Below are 18194 nucleotides of genomic sequence, written 5' to 3'. Positions count from 1 at the left end.
ATTTGAGGTTTGCTTTCTAACTGCGTGATCTTGTGAATCCCCTTACCCATACCTAATTGGCAAAATGGCGCTCCTCACATGGCCCTCCCCTCCCGTGTGCCGTTCTGTGCTCTGGGAGAGCAGACAGGTGTCCGACTCCCAGCCTGGAGTCTGGCACAGAGGGAGTGCTTCCTAAGTTGGATCGGTTTTCTTCCCCTTCACTCTCTGAGAACGTAACCTGATGTGGGTTTTTCTGGGAACATCTAAGCCAATGAGGTAATTCGCTTTCAGGCATTACTCTGTCAGACTTTCTAATCTTCTCCATTGGCACCAAAGAGGTGGTTCTAAAGCCTAGACCTGAACATGCCTCTCCTCCGTTTAATTCTTAATTCTCAGAAGTCCCTCAGTTATCTGCAAAGTACAGAGCAGATTTCTTGGCTGGGCTTTCAGGGTTCTTTACCCTGGGACCTGCTGTCCCCAGCCACCACTCTCCAATGAACACTCCAAGCTCCAGGCGTCTTAAACTATTGGTCTGTCCCAGGATACATAATGTCTTTGCACCAACTCCTCCCCTCTGCTCAGAGCATCCTTCTCCTCCCCTTCTGTACCCCTACATCAGTTCACATGGTGGACTTGGAGCTCTTTGAAAGCAGGGATCCTTTCTTTCTTCCTTTCCTTTGCCTTTCATTCCTTTCCCTTTCTTTTTTCTTTCTTTCTTTCTTTTTAAAGATTTTATTTATTTATGAGAGAGAGAAAGCACTGAACTGGGAGGAGAGGGAGAAGCAGGTTCCCCTTGAGAAAGGAGCCTGATGCAGGGCTTGATCTCAGGACCCCAGGATCCTGACCTAAGCTGAAGGCAGACCCTTAACAGACTGAGCCACCCAGGCGTCCCAGGCAGGAACCCTTATCTAGTTCACCTCAGCATCTTAAGTGTGTACCACCTTCCCATAGTGGGGGGGATGAATGCTTTCTAAGAATGAATCAGTACATTCTGGGTAAATGAACAAGCGAGGACCTCTGCACTCAGTAGCTCTTACCCTTCGAACAAAGGGCGGGGAGAGGGACATTTAAACCTTTGTCCATTTCAGGTGCATCTCATTAAATGTAGTTCTTGGGAATTACATCTTAGGTGGGGGTTAGGTTCCAATACAGGGCATAAGGTAAAAATCAAGCAAATAAGAACCATCCTTAGGAATCTCCCAGGAAGGCAGTCCACTGAAAGTAGTAGTTCTCAAGTCTGACCTCCTCAGTTTCTCTTCTGCACTGGTAAGGTTCATTTTCTTTAGTTGAATCCTAAAAATGAGTAATTAGCTTGTGTTTCAAGGTCATGTTCAGTCAGAAATATGTATGATTAGGGGCGCCTGGGTGGCTCAGTGGGTTAAGTCTCTGCCTTTGGCTCACGTCTTGATCTCAGGGTCCTGGGATCCAGCCCCGCATCGTGGGAGGTCTCTGCTTGGCAGGGAGCCTGCTTCCCCCTCCCTCTCTGCCTGCCTCTCTGCCTACTTGTGATTTCTGTCTGTGAAATAAATAAATAAAATCTTAAAAAATATATGTATGATTAAACACTAGACTGGTCGGGAGCCCACAGAGAGGATTCCTGGGGTATGGGGAGGTGGTGAGGGCATGGCCGGCTGGATGGTGACTGGATGGAGGCACAGGTGGTTAGAAAAGTCTCATGGTGGGAGATCAAAGTAAACAACAAGATGGAGCCCAAGGGTGAAGCCAGAAATGGGCTAGGGAATCAGCAGGTGTCCCAAGAGAAAGGATGGAGAAGCTAAGAAGGGATTGCAAGATGTCAGAGCAGGATCCAGAAGCCAAAGTCAGGGAGGCAGGAAGAGAGATCCAGGTTCTACAAGATGCCACTGTGACAACCAAAGAGAGTGGTCTAGGACCACAGGGGGTATAGCTGCAGCTGTCCTGTGTCCGTGGGCTCCCTGTGCCCGGCTCTTTGTGCTGCCGTGCCCTTGGCTCATTCAAGAAGTGGTGATCTTCAGATTTTACAAAATATGTTCATTGCAAAGGTAACACTTCTATTATAAAATTCCAACGTCAACACTGAAGCGTATAAAATAAAAACGGAGAGTCCCTCCCACCTCCCTAGTGCCTCCAGTCCTGCTCTCCAAGGGTAACTAACCAGCGCTAACAGATTGGAGCAAAAAATATCCTTCCGTATATATTTTAAGCACATGCACTCAAACATACACATTCACGCAGTGCTTTTTTTTTATTATTAAAAAATGCTATTGTTACCTACATTCTGTTACGTTTTATTTTTTTCTCACTCAGTGATATATTGCAGGAGAGTTTCGCAGCCCTAACTTTTGCACCTGGTATTCCTCAAAGTAAAGTAAGCCCATTAAGGTATCAGATGCCGGGAGGCTATTAAGACCAGATCTCGACATTCTAAGAAAGCTCTTCTTTCCATCCTACTCAGTCTGTTAGCCCCAGTGAACTAGAAATTAAAGATTTATGTTGCTAATTATTATTTTTTAAATAAAATTTTAAGGGCAAAGCTCTGCTGGAAATATACACGGTAATTGTGTTTACTGATCGTCACCAGTCCCGAACAGCAATTCACGGTATAAAACTCCAGTAATTAGAACAATAAGCCCAGGTTAATTAAAATACTGGCTAACATTTGGGTAAGAATAAGATCCACTTTGGAGACTTTCCAGGCGCACATTCATTTTGTAAGCATTTCATTCGCCCTGGGAGCTGGTGCTGACAAGGTAAGACGTTCCGTGCTAATCAGCACTGGTCGGCCTTTGATCACGCCCTGCAAATTTTTCTTCTCTGGCTCCAGGTCCAGCCACTGGGTCCAGCACAGCATTGTTCATACCTAATCTTGGGTCCCATTCTTGCATTATTACCATCCATGCCACTTGCCTTAATGGTTACAGGCTGGCTAATTAAAGCAATTAATCAAGCCCCCAAGAAGTTCGGATGCTCTCCGGAGTTTCTTCTGCCTTTGCCCTCCATCCAGTACCAGAGAGCTGGCTCCTTTGGAGTGCTGTGGTCTCCATACCCGGTCAGAGGATGGGGCTTGTTGTGAATCATTCCTCCTGCTGCCAGGAAGGGTTCATATGAGCTCTGATGGTGGAACTACAAGGTCACCCCTTTAAAAGGCTCTTCTGGGCGGCCCCTGCTCCAGATCGGGTGGCTGGCCCCTTTGCCGTTCTTCACTGACCATACTTCATTGTCAATATCCTTTTATGTCCTTGAGATCCATGAAAGCAGACCTACGTTTTTCATTTTGTAGTTTCAGAGCTTTATCCAAGGCCTGCATACAGGGGACACCCAATGAGAAACCACTCACACTGCCTAGCTCCTTTCCACCCAAAGACTTTTGGCTAAGGCGAATAATTAATTCCACAGATACTTTATAAGGACCCCCTTTGGGCCAGGTGGTGCTGTGGGCACTGTGAGGAATCAGAGATGAATTAGATAAGGCTCTTGCCTGCAAGGAGTTTATAAGCTGGTGGGGAGATAAAGCATATTCGCAAATGGCTAAGACTTCTATCATAGAAGGTCAATGGACTGTCTAAGCAAGTGAGATCCAAAAAGGTTTCATGGAGGAGGTGGCCTTTTGTCTAGGCTTTTGATTTTTATGAAACTGATTAAGTTGCAGAGACGTGTGTTGGCATGCGTGTGTACACCTGCTCATATATGAACCTGTAAATGGGGGAGGGAGAGGAGATTGAGATGCTTCTGGAATAAAACCTCCAGAACAAGCAAAGGCACTGGGTAGCCTGTGTGCAGAGTCTTACATTTATCACAGAGGTCAAATATTGTTGGGGCAGCAGCTGACAACCCCAGGAGGGGCCTTGGGTCTGGGTGGACTTCTGCAATACTGTGGGCAGGTGAATTTCGAGTTCAGCCTTCCCTTGTTGCCTTCCTCTTTCCCTTCCACATGCCCCTCCCCTCCCCTCCAGTTTCCAGACAGGCTTTTTGGATTTTTCGGCTTTCCAGCCCTTGCTAAAAATGCCCACTCTCACGGTCGCCAAACTGTGGAAAGAACCAAGATGCCCTTCAACGGATGAATGGATAAGGAAGATGTGGTCCATATACACAATGGAGTACTATGCCTCCATCAGAAAGGACGAATACCCAACTTTTGTAGCAACATGGACGGGACTGGAAGAAATTATGCTGAGCGAAATAAGTCAAGCAGAGAGAGTCAAGTATCATATGGTCTCACTTATTTGTGGAGCATAACAAAGAACATGGAGGACATGGGGAGATGGAGAGGAGAGGGAGTTGAGGGAAACTGGAAGGGGAGATGAACCATGAGAGACTAGGGACTCTGAAAAACAACCAGAGGGTTATGAAGGGGCGGCAGGGGGGTGGGGGGGGTGGGAGGTTGAGGAACCAGGTGGTGGGTAATAGGGAGGGCACGTACTGCATGGAGCACTGGGTGTGATGCCAAAACAATGAACACTGTTATGCTGTAAATAAACAAATAAAAATAAATTAAAAAAAATGCCCACTCTCAGAAAGAGACCAAAACCCTGTTCTCCTATGTGAGGTTGGGTTCCAGCTCTCTGTTTTCACATAATCTGCTTTAGCCTGGAACTGATTTCACCTGTTGCAGAACTGTGAGTGGGGATTTGGAACCAGAATAAGGTTTCAATGTGCACTCGTCTTTCTTCCACTCGCAGGAGCTGAAAAAAGGAATGGGTCCCCTCCCTACTGCCCGGCCCCATTTAGTCTACATTTCACAGTCGCAAAGCCAAAGTTTCTAGGGAACGAGCTTCCTCAACTTCCACTTCTGGTTTTTTCTCATTACTTTAATAGAGAAACTAAAGGTAGCAGGATGACTTTCTAAGACTTAACTTGCTTTGATTTCCTTCTCTGCTCTAGCAGGGGTCTCTTTGACCATGGTGAGGAAGGTAAGCCAGTGCTGAGGCTCCTCGGGGGACCTGTGCAAGGGGCAGCCCGGACGTCATGTGCAGGAGCCTCCCATGACTCAGAAGGGTAGCAGGATAGCTGCGCTGAGTGGGAAAGGGGACATAACAAGACTCCTTTTGTTCTGAAATTTAAAAGGTAAAAAGATGTTCACTTTCACAGGGGGTGCTGATCTTTAGGGAGGGAAAGTGATTCTAGTTCGCAAAGAATGGTCAGCAGGAACACATCCAGGTACCCCTAGATCTGGAGGAAGTCTGTGGGAAGGACTGACTATTAAAGAAGTACGGTCTGTGCATGCAGTAGGGGTTGTTTTGGGCATGCTCAGCACCAACAGTGCGGCTTTGCCTCTTTCAAGGGCCCACAGTGTCCCGCACTGGGGTGGGGGGCAGCCACTGCCCAGGGTTATCTGTCGGGCTGCGAGGGACCTGCCGATCCCACTAGAGAGCATCCCAGTGTTGATAGGGAAGAGTTTGGGCTTCCCCCGTGTTAATGTGGCATGCCGACCATCCCCCTTCCCCGTCTATGTAAATGCTGGGATTTGGAAAAATGCTATGGGGAGAAGTTGAAAACAATGAAAGCAAGTCAGAAACCTCAAGCCAAAGAATCCTTGGTGACCTGGGCTGGGGGCCTGGGGCTTTCATGGAGCAGTGAAAAGCAGAGCTAGTAGGGACCGAGGTGACCTCTGCTGTGTCACAACACCTGTCCCAGCCTGATGTCCGTGAAAGAGTGGTGGTGAAATCGGACGTTGGACAGCTTCCAAAGAGACACTTCCTACCATCTAAAATGGTTTCTCTATAAACTTCTCCTGTAAATTTTGAGTCACACCTCGTCCAAAGGAGGAGCTCTGTGGCTGTATTTCTTTGTAAATGTGATTTTGTTGAGGCAGTCATTATTTCCGTTGGTGGGTTTAGAGCTGCCGAGACTTTCGAGTTTTCAAAGCTCTCATTTTTCTCTTGGGACAGCTCTTGATGCGTTGCTCTTTTGGGTCTAGAGATGAGGCCGGTAGTTAGGGATTTCAGGCCACCTCAGCCCAGCTCTGCCCTTACAGATGAGAACCCGAGATCCAGGGACGGTGAAGGAAAGGCCCAAAGTCGGGGGGCCAGTGAGACAGTGCTGGGCAGCATGCAACAGAGGTGGACCGGAGCCCGCTTGACGGTCTTCCTGTAAGCACATCACCTCGTTGGCTCGTTCTGGCGTTAGAGTTGGCTGGATGCCACAAGTACTTTGCTTTTCCATGTGAGACCCTGAAGTCATGATGCATCTGTTCTCTGTTGGACCTACAAACATCCATTTTCTTTCTCCTTTCTCTTCCTGGCAATGTGTCCTTCATGACGACTCAAGGTTCCCTCCTCTGAAAATCCTTTGCTGTCCCCCCAAGAGAATATGTGGCTCTCGGTACCCAGGGCACTCTCGTATCTGTTTCGTTAGTGCCTGTCATCCTGGCCCTATCTTGGGCTCATTATAGGCAGACGTGATTGCACTTCTCTATCCCAGTGCCTAGCACATAGTAGGCATACGTAAATGTAGGTTAAACGAATACATGTGCCTTTGCTTCTTTGGGTCTAAGTGTAATACTTTATACATAACAAATAGTGGTTATTTTATTATGGTTACTTCCTGTTAAAGAACTACAAAAACTTAGCCTTGTACATTCTCAACATACCAGATACGGAGGGGGCCACCTCACAAATGCAGAACCTGAAGCCCAGAAAGGGAGCTGACTTATCTAAGGATGTACAGCATTTCCACACAAGAATTAAAACATGAAAATTAGCCTCTGTGCAAATAGAAAGCCCTGCTTATTACTCCTGGGCCACCATTTAAAATATTTATTATTTTAGTTGCATTAAAATACATCTTCCTATAACATACCTTTGAGCATAAAGAAAGACTAAGGATTATGTTTGTTGTAATTATTGTGTGTCTTCCTAACAGAAATCATTTCGCTTCTTGCTGGAGGTAAGGATCAGAAATGGCCATTTCTCAGTCTTCAAGGAAAGCAGGCCATAATTACTTTCTATTAAATTTTTGGCGGAAATAATCCCCTCTTACATGGGGACAAGATATCTACTGAACTTTCATTACACATTTTCTTTTCACTGAGCTTACAGCCACCTTGATGAGAAGCTTGACGCCAGCTTAACTAGAGCATTGAAAATGTGCTCTTCTCCAAGTCTGCAGTGGATTGTGAGCACCATGGTGTGGACCAGACATCTCACAGTGTTGGGAGTTAGGTAATGGCAGGAATCGTGATGTCAGTATTGGGTCTCAGTCTGCCCGAGATGTCGTGGCTTCCCTGTTAGCTATCTGGAGCCCAGGAAGGACCACCATGGATCCATGCTCTGCTTTCTAGCTCTAGAGAATGACATGTGATGGAGGAGAGACAGGCCCAGTATGAGCCTATGCAAAGGCCCTCTCTTGTAAATCTGCTCCTAAGGCTCGGGGGTGGAGGAGGTAGGTTGGTCTTTATTTCTATTGCTGCAACTCTGGCTCCTGGACTTCAGATCTTGGGAGATCAGAGCCTGAGCCAGGCTGAAAGTGGGGCAAAGTCAGCTTTCTGCGTGGGTGAGAAGTGAGTCTGAATCACCACCTCACTCTCCCTCTTGAGTGATAGGAGAAAAGCCAGCAGGAAGTAAAATCCAAATGTTGCCAAAATCCAGCCAGAGAGTCTCTTCTGCCCAGCTTTGCTCTTGTGGTTTTCAAGAAAAGTCTTTCCCTTGAGTAACCGGAGCTGTTGGCTTGCAATTCATGCCAATTCATTGCAACAAGCCTCTATTAAGTGCCTACTGTGTGCCTAATTAATCTCCTGGGGTGATACAAGAGAGGTCTTGACCCCTGCCTTCAATAAACTTACCAACTAGTAGAAAGATTCATTCATTCATTCAACATTTTTCTGAAAGTCTACCCTGTGCTTCATACAGTATTAAGTCCTGAAACCAGAGATGATTGGGACACAGGACCTTCCCTCAAGAATGCCAACTGCTGGGTGCCTGGGTGGCTCAGTTGGTTAAGCAACTGCCTTCAGCTCAGGTCATGATCCCAGAGTCCTGGGATCGAGTCCCACATCAGGCTCCTGGCTCCATGAGGAGTCTGCTTCTCCCTCTGACCTCCCCTCTCATGCTCTCTCTCACTCTGTCTCTCTCTCTGTCAAAATGAATAAATAAAAATCTTAAAAAAAAAAAAAGAATGCCACTGTCTGATAGACTGATGGGGGAGACAGGTGCCTACAAAATGGGTGAGAAGGACTGGGAGAGCCATCAGGTAGGACTGAAGTGAAAGAGGAGGGGTGGCTCGCCCAGCCCAAGCTCAAGTTAACAGGGGGTAACACTTGAAGAGCTTGAAGATCTTGAAGATCCTTCATGAAGGATGAGCAAGAATTAGCGAGTGAGGAAATAAAATTCTGTTTGTACCGTGCAATTTCAGGAGTCAGAATCATCGCCTGTTATAATTTAGGCGATGGCTTAATGATTCATAAGAATAACGGACTAGAGTATTTGAAACTGTAACTATCTCTTTCTGGATATACCCGCAAATAACTAGAGAATAATTAAAAAAAGAAAAGAATAACAAAAAATAAGGGAACTCTCACAGGCTGCTGGTAGGAGCGTAAATTGGCACAACTGTTTTCTGGAACACTGGCAGTATTTGTTAAAGCTTGACATATGGCTACCCTATGACATAGTCATTTTACTCCCAGGTATATACACCCGAAAGAAATGTATGCATACGTTTACCGAAAGTCACATATAAGACGATTCACAGCAGTGCTGTTCCTACACAGCCTGGAACTCACAACGACCATGAGTACGGATGGGAGAGATGAAACCGTGCTCTATTCAGTCCAGCAGCGTGCCATGCCATAGCCAGAATGAATAGCCCGCAACCATTGCAACAGCACGGAGCAGTCTCATACAAAAGCATATGCACCCTATGACCTTATTGTGATAAAAAATTGTAAGAACAGGCAAACTAAGCTCTGCTATTAGGAGTCAGGATAGTGGTTGTACATGGAGGGGGGAGTAACTGGGAACAAGCATGGCGGTGGGTGCTTCATGGGTGCGGACCGTGCTCGCCTTCTTGACTTGGATGTGGGTCACGCAGAGGTGTGCTCACACTGTGGGAACTCCGCAGCTGTCTGCTCATGAGGGCACTGCCTCGTGCTAATGCACCATGCTCCCACGGAGAGTCGCAAGCCCTCTGCAATCCAGAGAGACACGGCAGGTCAGAGGCAGACTGTAAGGGCTGTGGGAACGTGACATTCAGCAAAGGCCCGTGGTGGATTGGGTCCTCCTGGGTTGCTCTTCTCTTAGAAGAGTAGGTACTCCTAGGAGGCTTGGTGTCCTTGTGTTATTAAATCAAGCACTTCATTTTCCCTCAGTGGAGGCCTCTTTTCATCCATTTAGCTTTTGCAACAGGTATTATTTCAGGAAAGTGGCTGTGAACACAGTAAGGGTTTTATTTATTTATTTTTTTCACATGATTCGGTCTCTGTTATTAATGGGTGGCTTGACTCCTTGTGCCTCGGTTTACACATCAAGACAATGGGGTAGCAATCTGGGACAGTTATTGCTGATTCACTCCTAATCCCATTAACTGCTTGCCTGCAGGGCTCCAGCAGGACGAGGAAAATGAAGGAACCATGCTAATGCAAGGGGTCATTCACTGTATTCTGATGCAGGGGGCTGGGAGGCCTGATTCACCCGGAGAGGTACAGAATCAGGATACCCAGCTGCATGCCTAGTGCATCCCTAGGAGGCTCTCATCTCAGCATTTTATGTGGCCAAGCCACTGAGCCCTGGGATCCAGCTGTATTCTCAATATCACATGGGCTGCTTTTCTCCGTATCCTAGACAGGAAAGCCAGGGGAGAGGCATGCGATGCTCATGTTACTCATTCTCCCAAGCTCCTGGCATGCCAGCTGTCCTCCTCACTCCAGATGCCAGGAATGTCATAAGAAAACCACCCTGGAAAGAGATGTGACATAACCTACCATTGTCCCTGACAGCCCAGGATCCCAGCTTGGCAGAGAGCCACAGAGGGAGAGGAGAGAGAACAATGGGCTGAATGTAGACTTCATTTCAGCCTTAGCGCTTGATGCTTTCATCTGACATCTTTTCCAGCACCGGGCAACTATCTACAGACTCCCTACCGGGTCCTGGGCACTGGAGAGGCCACAGCAAACAGACAGAACTAGACCCTGACCCCATGGAGCTCATAGTCCCCTGGGGAGAAGAGCTGTTGAACAGTTGTTCACACGTATGATTCAATAAAGGGTGCAGTGCCAGATGTGGGGATAAAGAGAACAAGGATATCCGAGAGCATACGACAAGGTGACCTGGACTGGTCTGGGGTAGTGAGGGGAAGGCTTTGCAGAGGACAGGACCGCGAAGCCGGCTCCTGAAGGCTGAGCAGGAGTGACTGGGAGAAGAACACAAGGGCAAATGTTCTAGGCGGAGGGAGGAGCTTGTACAGAGGTCTTAAGGCAGGAAGGAGAATGGTGTTCAGAGGAACTAAGAGAAGGTCAAGGTGGCCAAAGTGTGATGCGTGAGAGTGGAGGTCACCCCAGACCCAGCTGCAGAGAGGCCCCCAGCACCCAGACCACACAGGGTCCTGTGAGTTGTGGGAAGAATCTAGCAACCGACTTTAAGGGTAATGGGTGGCTATTGAAGTATCTTAAGCAAAATAATGATATGCGTATATTTGTGGTTTTTAAAAGGGTTGGGGGCCTGGGTGGCTCAGTCAGTTAAGTGTCTGCCTTTGGCTCAGATCATGATCCCTGGGCTCCTGGAACAGAGTCCCGCATTGGGCTCCCTGCTCAGCAGGAAGCCTGCTTATCCCACTCCCTCTGCCCTCCCCCTTCCCATCTCGTTCTCTCTCTGTCTGTCTCTCTCTCTCAAATAAAAAAAAAAAAAATCTCAAAAAAAAAAAAATAAAAGGGTTACTTTGGCTTGTGGTGGGCCGCGGATAGGCGAGGGGCAAAAGAATCTGAGCAAGTTCAGTAGGAGGTCATGGCTATACCCCCCCACCCCAACTCCCCGCCCCAGAGAATATGGTGGATTGGGCGGGATGAGTGGGGGCCATGACAGCAAGGAGTGGAGAACTTAGAGCTGTCGTTTGGTGACAGAACGATTAAGATTTGATGATGGTAGGGACAGGTGAGGGAAGGAGAGGTGTTTATGATGTCTGTGCGTGACGTGCAAATGATGGGATTGCTGAGATGGGGGAAATGGGACAGGCAGAAATGCAGAGAAAATTCTAAGTTCTGTTTTTATCTCAATCCTCAGAAGGGCGCTCCCTCTGTAGATAAGAAAATTGAGATCCAGAGTGGTCAAGAAACTCGGCCAAGGTGCATCCTGGTACTTTGTGGACAATTTCAGACACTCATGTCTGTTATACATCCCATTCCTGCAACGTATCACAATTTACAGCAATTTCAAATACATCATCCCGTTTTTTATTTCTACCGGGATAGACCTACACGGTAGACAAAACACATATCATTATGCCAATTGTATGGGCAAAGGAATTGAGGGCATTAACTTGACCAATGTCTTAGAGCTGTAACTGGTGTGAACAGGATTGGAACTCTGGTCTCTCTGACTCCCAGACCACACTTTTCCTGCCATTGCCCTTCCCTGCCAACTTCACAAACGCTGGAGTACGATCGATTTTGTTTAACCTCTCTGGACCTTAACTTCCTCACCTGTCAAATTGAGAAAATAATATGCCTCACATAGTATCGTGGCGAGTGTTCAATGAGCAGATGTGTGTAACACGCTTAGCGCAACACCTCCCAGGAGGCGTGCACTCGGGGCTCATTAGATAGGAGGCTGCTGCTGCGTGTGCCCTTCTTGGCTCAAGCACCCCCTTTCCCTCGAGTAAAGGCAGCAGCTCCCCCAGCTGGGGAGGACCTGGAGAACTGTGCACCACCTCTTCCCCAAGCAGGTCTCTATCATCCTCCCATAAGAACCTGGAGCACAGTTCCGGTTCTCTCTGTCCTGCACCCTCCACCGCAGACGGCCAGCTGCTGAGTCTTGATCATGCTCTCTCAACGATTTCCTTCTCCTTGCTCATTTCTTCCCCATCCCCAGATACCGCTCCAATTCAGATCCCATTTCCTCTTGCCTGACCTCCCCCAACAGCTTTTAGCTGTTCTCCCAAGTGCCTGTCCGATGATGCTGCATGTAGGTTCCCGTGTCTTCCCATTGTCTACACACCAGCACCTACACTCCTTCATCAATAAATCAGACATCAATTCAGTCTCCTGACAAGCTCTCTCAAACTCACCTCTCAGTACTATTCAACAGGGACCTTTGTCTTCAGCCAAAGAATCCAAACTACCATCTCCCAGTGTGTTCCTCACAATCCCTCCACCACACTGCTGGCCCCATTGTGCCTCTCACCCAGACCGTCCCTCTCTCTCCTTTCTACCTATCTCCCCGCTTTCTTAAGGCCCCACTCGAGTCTCACCTCCTTTTTTTTTTAAAGATTTATTTATTTATTTATTTATTTGACAGACAAAGATCACAAGTAGGCAGAGAAGCAGGCGGGGCGGGGAGGGGGGAAGCAGGCTCCCTGCCAAGCAGAGAGCCCCATGCAGGGCTTGATCTCAGGACCCCGAGATCATGACCTGAGCTGAAGGCAGAGGCTTTAACCACTGAGCCACTCAGGCGCCCCAAGTCTCACCTCTTTTGTAAAACTTCCCCAGTTCTCCAGGCTAGAAATCTCTCCTGGGGATCCTCAAAGTGCTGATGGTCTTTTCTAGACCTTGTGAGCTGCAACCAGGACGCCCAGCCCAGCACCCAGCACCTAGTCTGATAGCTGTCCACCACCACCTGTGACACCTCCGCTTCCGGGGGCCCCGCTGCTAGGAACGAGATACCCCCTCTTCAGTGGGCACACAGGATCCCTGCTTTCTCCCTGTCCTATCCTTTAGAGAACTCATACATTGCTCTACCTCCGGATTCCTTCTTATTCACTCTCTCTGGCTCCCTGTTCTCCCCTCCCATGCAGCAGGAAGAATCAGGCCAAGGAGCTAAAAAAGAAAACCCTTGTCTCCACTTGCTCCTGTCTTCAGCACAGTTGTTTCTGAGGTTTTTGTTTTTTTTCTTTTAAATAGAGATTCCGCAAACCCTGTGACACTTAGTGACTGCTACATGTACATGTATTTGTGCAGTAAATTAATCTCCAGGGATAGCCTGCTGAATATAGTAATTATGTGAACCAGAATGTTTTCAAACACCTTTCTCTCCTGGCTATTTTTACCCCGTTCCTGGAGCTGGGGGTGCTGTCGTTGGGAAAGCGGGTGGAACCTTGCCTGACCGGCCAAATGCTTTCCTTATTTAAGAATAAACTTCTTGAGGAGGCAGGGAAAAGCTCAGAAACCAGGGGGAAAGAGTGGGGGGGCTGTCTAGGTGGTGAGGGGGTGACAGCATGTAGTGATTGACAGAGTGGTGTAGCTTTGACTTCTACCACCATCCCCTACAACCACCCACTCTCTTAGGATCTCAGCTTCCTCATCTGTGAAATGGAGCCATTAGGACTCATTTTGCAGGGTATTTTAGGATCAGGACCACATATATGCATAGCAGATAATAGGTGTCTGTGAAGTTGGGGCCATTAGTGTGATTAGGCTATTAATTCCTCCTTGGCTGAGAAGTTCATTAGCTGTAAGGCTGTTGGGTTTAACGGGACTGTCTGCCTACAGTGGACAAGGAAGGCCTGAGCTAATTGCAGAGAGGACCCAGACTGAGAGTCACAGCTTGCCAGGTCGGGAAGGAACCTTAGAAGTCATCTGGGAAATCCTCCCATTCCACGAAGGGGGAAATCAAGGCCCGAATTGCAGAAGGGGAGGGACCAATGCCACGAAGCTCATCACAGCCTGGTATCTTGGTCACCCGTACAAGTCCTCCACGTGGTACCCAATTATGTATTAGTGGGCACTGTGAGGCCTCTCTAAAGAGTCTTTTCTTTTTATGTACAAACCTGGAGCATGAGAATTGGAGTCCAGGCCTTGGCTCTGTCCTCAACAGCTGTCCCTCGACTCTGGACAAGCCGCTTAGCCTCATTCAGCCCCGGTTTTTTTCACCTTCCCAATGGGCACCATGATCTTGGCCTTGGCCTTGTAGGTTTGTGAGGATCAGGGATGATAAGTCTGTGGGCCTATGCAGAACCGCCCAAGCAGGTGACTGGACTTCTCCTCTCCTCACAGAAGGGAGTCGCCTTCAGCAGTGAGGAGGAGGAGAGTGTTTGGGGTAAGAAGGGAAGGGCCTATCCTCCCACCCTCGATGACTTATGCATGCAGGTATGTTCTTAGAGACTCTACGTGTCCTCGTGGGAAGAGGTGGGGTCCTTAGCGCTACACGGATTGCTTTGTGGCCTGAGATCAGTCTCTCTCTCTCTCTCAATCTGTAAAAGGGGAGTGGTTGTGGGACCACATGATCAATAAAGCCTCACTGGCCCCAGGAGCCATGCTGCCCAGCCCATTGTGAGGGAAGGAGCTTTATCTTCCCCCTCCCGAAGCTTCTAGTTTTGCCCCAGGCTCCTCACTCCACCCTCTTGGGGAATCTGGAACTACACACCTCTTATCTTCTAATTTTCCCCTACTCACTCTGAACTTCTCAAGCGACTGGACATCTGGCCTCCCGCAGGGCTGAGAGAACGCCATTGGGACTAACACCCCACAGAGTCAGGGATGAGCTGGGATCCCAGCCAGAGCCTGAACACAGATGCCACCGCAGTGAGTCCCCACGATGCTCCAGGGGCTCAGCTCAGGGGCTCACGGGAACGGACCCCACCACAGGGCTCCTACAGAGACCTAAGCCTCCCAGACTCATTTCATCCATTGGGTCACACTATTCCAGTCATCACAACTATATCCTTATCATCCAGAAAAGGAAACAAAGGCTCAGAGAGGTTAAGAGGCTCAGGACCAGCTGCACGCAGATAAGAGGGAGGAGTCAGAATGCTCAGTCTGTGTTCGGAAAACCTCAGCTCTGTTCACTCCTCTAGGTTCTGCCTCAGTTTCTTCCTGAATAATCACTCTGAGACACCAAAGGCCCTGAACTGAACGACCCAGATAAAAGGCACACATTTTATTTTGCCACTTTTTTTTTTTTTTTTTTTTTGATCTGCCCTCTTGAAAAGGTCCGCGCGGACTCCTGATTCAAAGACGGACCTTTGTTATGCAAAGTAGCAGTAATTCCTAAGCCTGATGCTTTAAAAAAAAAAAAAGCTACAAATCTTGTAACGCATTTTCTGTCTACCAGAGAGGGTGGGTAATATTTAGTTCTTAAAATGTCGCCCTTATAGTGATCTCTGTTCTCCGGATGAACAATGAGGGTTTAGAAAGGCTACGTCGATGCCCAAAGTCATCCTGCCAGTAGGTGACAGAGCCAGGATCCAAAGGAAGCACCTACCACTCGTCTCAATTTCGGCTGCATATTGGGTTTCTGTCGGGCGGGGGTGGGGTGCTGGAGGGTGGGAAGGACTTTTGGAAGTTAGGATGTCATGTCCTACCCTAAACTAACTGACTCAGGATCTCTGGGACACAGAGCACAGCACCGGCGTTGGTTAAAGCTCATGGGACAATTCAGATGCTCACTGAAGGCTTTATCGGTAGAGGATTCTTTCCCACTAACTGAGGATGCTGAGTGACTAAGTGGTGTCAACTTCCCAGAAGCCCCCTGGTGTTCCGAGGGTTGCCTCAGCCCTCTCGGTGCCAGAAAGGTTAATACTTGAGTTTCTTGTTCCCAGCGCTGTCCGATAGAGATATAATGCGGGACACTGATGCACTTTTAATGTGTTCCAGTAACTCCGTTTTAAACAGAAGTGAAGAGAAACAAGTGAAATTGATTTCCAAAATATATTTTATCTAACCCAATACATAAAAAAATATTACTCCGACATGTCATTGATATAAAAATAATTAATGAGATACTCTACATTCTTTTTCTTTTCTCTTTTATGAAGTCGGAAAAATCTGGTATGTTATCCCTCCAGCATATCTCACTTCGGAGCAGCCACATTTCAAGGGCTCGATAGCTACAGTGTGGGGGAAAATGGCTCATGTATCAGACGCTGCCACTTTAGACAATTTTCTCGGGCCCTCATCTCTGCCCCTCCACCAAGGTCTCAGATGTGTACAGGAATTATAGCATATGCCCAAGAGGAAATGTCCCTCACTGAATTTTCATGGCCTTCTAGGTACCAATCTATCTTATTATCTACACACAGTCTGTTCAATCCACAATAATCAATTCCTGCTCTCCCCAGTGCCCAATGATTACCACCATAGCGTTAGCTAATACCTCTATCCCATTCTATAATGGCGGGGTGTGTGTGTGTGTGGTGAGAAGAGTGAAGCTTGATTCTCTTAGCAACCATTTCACCCACGGACTCTTTACGAAGGGTCCAGCCTTGGGCAGAATTCCAGGAACTTGGCTTTGGCAGGATGATAGAAGGCCAGTCCTCCTTCCTTCAGACTCCTTTCTTTGTTTGTTTCTAACAACTGAAATGTCTGGAGAAGTAATTGGATGATATGGATCAGGAGACGTAAAAAAATATCCATTCCCTTTGACCAAGTAATTTCCTAAGGAAATAATCTGAAATGGAGAGAAAGCTTCATGCCTGGAGATGCTTACCAAGGCCTTATTTACGCCGGGATATAATTGGACACCTCCCAGCTCTTCCGCTCTGGTGTGGTGATTACAGAGGGCGAGCCAAGTCCGAAGTGTGGGAGACCACACAGCCATCTGAAGTAATATCAGAAAGTGATCATAAAGCAGACTTCTTACGGTAAAACACCCAGGGGAGAGAGCTAGAATCAAGATTGTTTATGCGGAATTATAAGTACGTAAAAATATCTCCGCACAACCAAATAACAGAAAGAGAATACGCCGAGTAGCTTAAAGTAGTTATCTTTCGGGGGTATGATGATGGGCAATTTTTCCCTTCCCTTTTTCCACTTATCTGTATTTTTTGCCATACAGTGAGTACGTCTTCCTTTTGTAATAAAATAGGCTCTGTTGTAATAAGCAAGCAGGGTGAAGAGAGGGAAAACTTTGAAAAGCAATTAGAAAGTTTTCTGCTGGTTAGGAAATTGTTTGGCTATGCCTGTAGGGTCCTGGGAGAGGGGAAGGGGAGAAACGGGGATTGTGGGTATGAAGGGTTCTCTCCTGCTCGGGGGATTTGCATTTTGCACACTGATGCATCATTTCTGACAATTTGCAAAGTCTCTCCCCACCCCACCCCCCGAGACTTGGACTGGGGCTGCCCCTCTAACAAAAAGCCAGTTTGTGAGGAAGACCCCCTCTTCAGTGGTGTTGACACAACAAACTCTTTCTTCAGCCTGGAGCTGCAAAATGGACGTATTCAGGGCCCCCAGGAAGAGGCTGGACAAGGAGGTGCTCAGTGGCTCTATGTCTAAGATTAAGAGTCTGAGAAGCACAACTATTTTCCGAGCCCCTAGACTGCAGAATCCTTGTCTTAGGGCACTGAGTTTGAAACCCTGGGGACTTGTAGAGTCTACACATTCCAAAAGGAGAGCCTCATAACCTTTGTATGTTGCAAAATGAGCTTAGAGGAGGAAACATTAGCTGAGGCAACTTGGAGGAGAGGAGTTAATGTACCCATTTCCTAGACAATGAAACTGAGGTCCAGAGAGGGTAAAGAAAGCCGCTACAGGAGAGAGGGGTCCAAATTCAGCCAAGTGCCTGCACGTGCACTGTGTGACCTTTTCTGCTCTACCCTGCACGGGTTATAGACGCAGCGGACAAGCTTGGGAGAGAGAAACTTGGCTGTTTGGGAAACTTGGCTCCCATTTCCGCCCAACTGTATTTTCTCACCGCTGGGTTCTTGCACTTTACTGCACAAAGGGAAATAGACCGGTCCTCCACACAGCCTGTTCCAGAAAGATCCCACTGGAAATCAACCCAGGCAGTGGGCCTGTCCTCAAAGTGGAGAGGAAGTTTGACCCATTCTTATGCGTCTTACATTCTTTTTTTTTTTTTTTAAGATTTTATTTATTTGATAGACAGAGATCACAAGTAGGCAGAGAGATAGGCAGAGAGAGAGAGGGAAGCAGGCTCCCCACTGAGCAGAGAGCCCGATGCGGGGCTCGATTCCAGGACCCTGAGATCATGACCCGAGCTGAAGGCAGCGGCTTAACCCTCTGAGCCACCCAGGTGCCCCTCTTTTTTTTTTTTTTTTAAGATTATTTATTTATTTGACAGAGAGATCACAAGTAGGCAGAGAGGCAGGCAGAGAGAGAGGGGGAAGCAGGCTCCCTGCTAAGCAGAGAGCCCAGTGTG

General features: G+C 47.8%; 1 protein-coding gene across 1 annotated transcript in view; it reads right to left on the bottom strand.

The window, feature by feature from the left end:
• The window catches only part of ASIC2 (acid sensing ion channel subunit 2), a 978722-nt gene that overhangs the window by 277850 nt on the left and 682678 nt on the right, over positions 1-18194 (bottom strand). The window lies entirely within an intron of this gene.

The sequence above is a fragment of the Meles meles genome, chromosome 18 (assembly GCF_922984935.1).
Source record: "Meles meles chromosome 18, mMelMel3.1 paternal haplotype, whole genome shotgun sequence".
Taxonomy (NCBI): Eukaryota; Metazoa; Chordata; class Mammalia; order Carnivora; family Mustelidae; genus Meles; species Meles meles.
The sequence above is the reverse complement of the archived record's forward strand: the minus strand, read 5'-3'. Positions and strand labels throughout refer to the sequence as shown.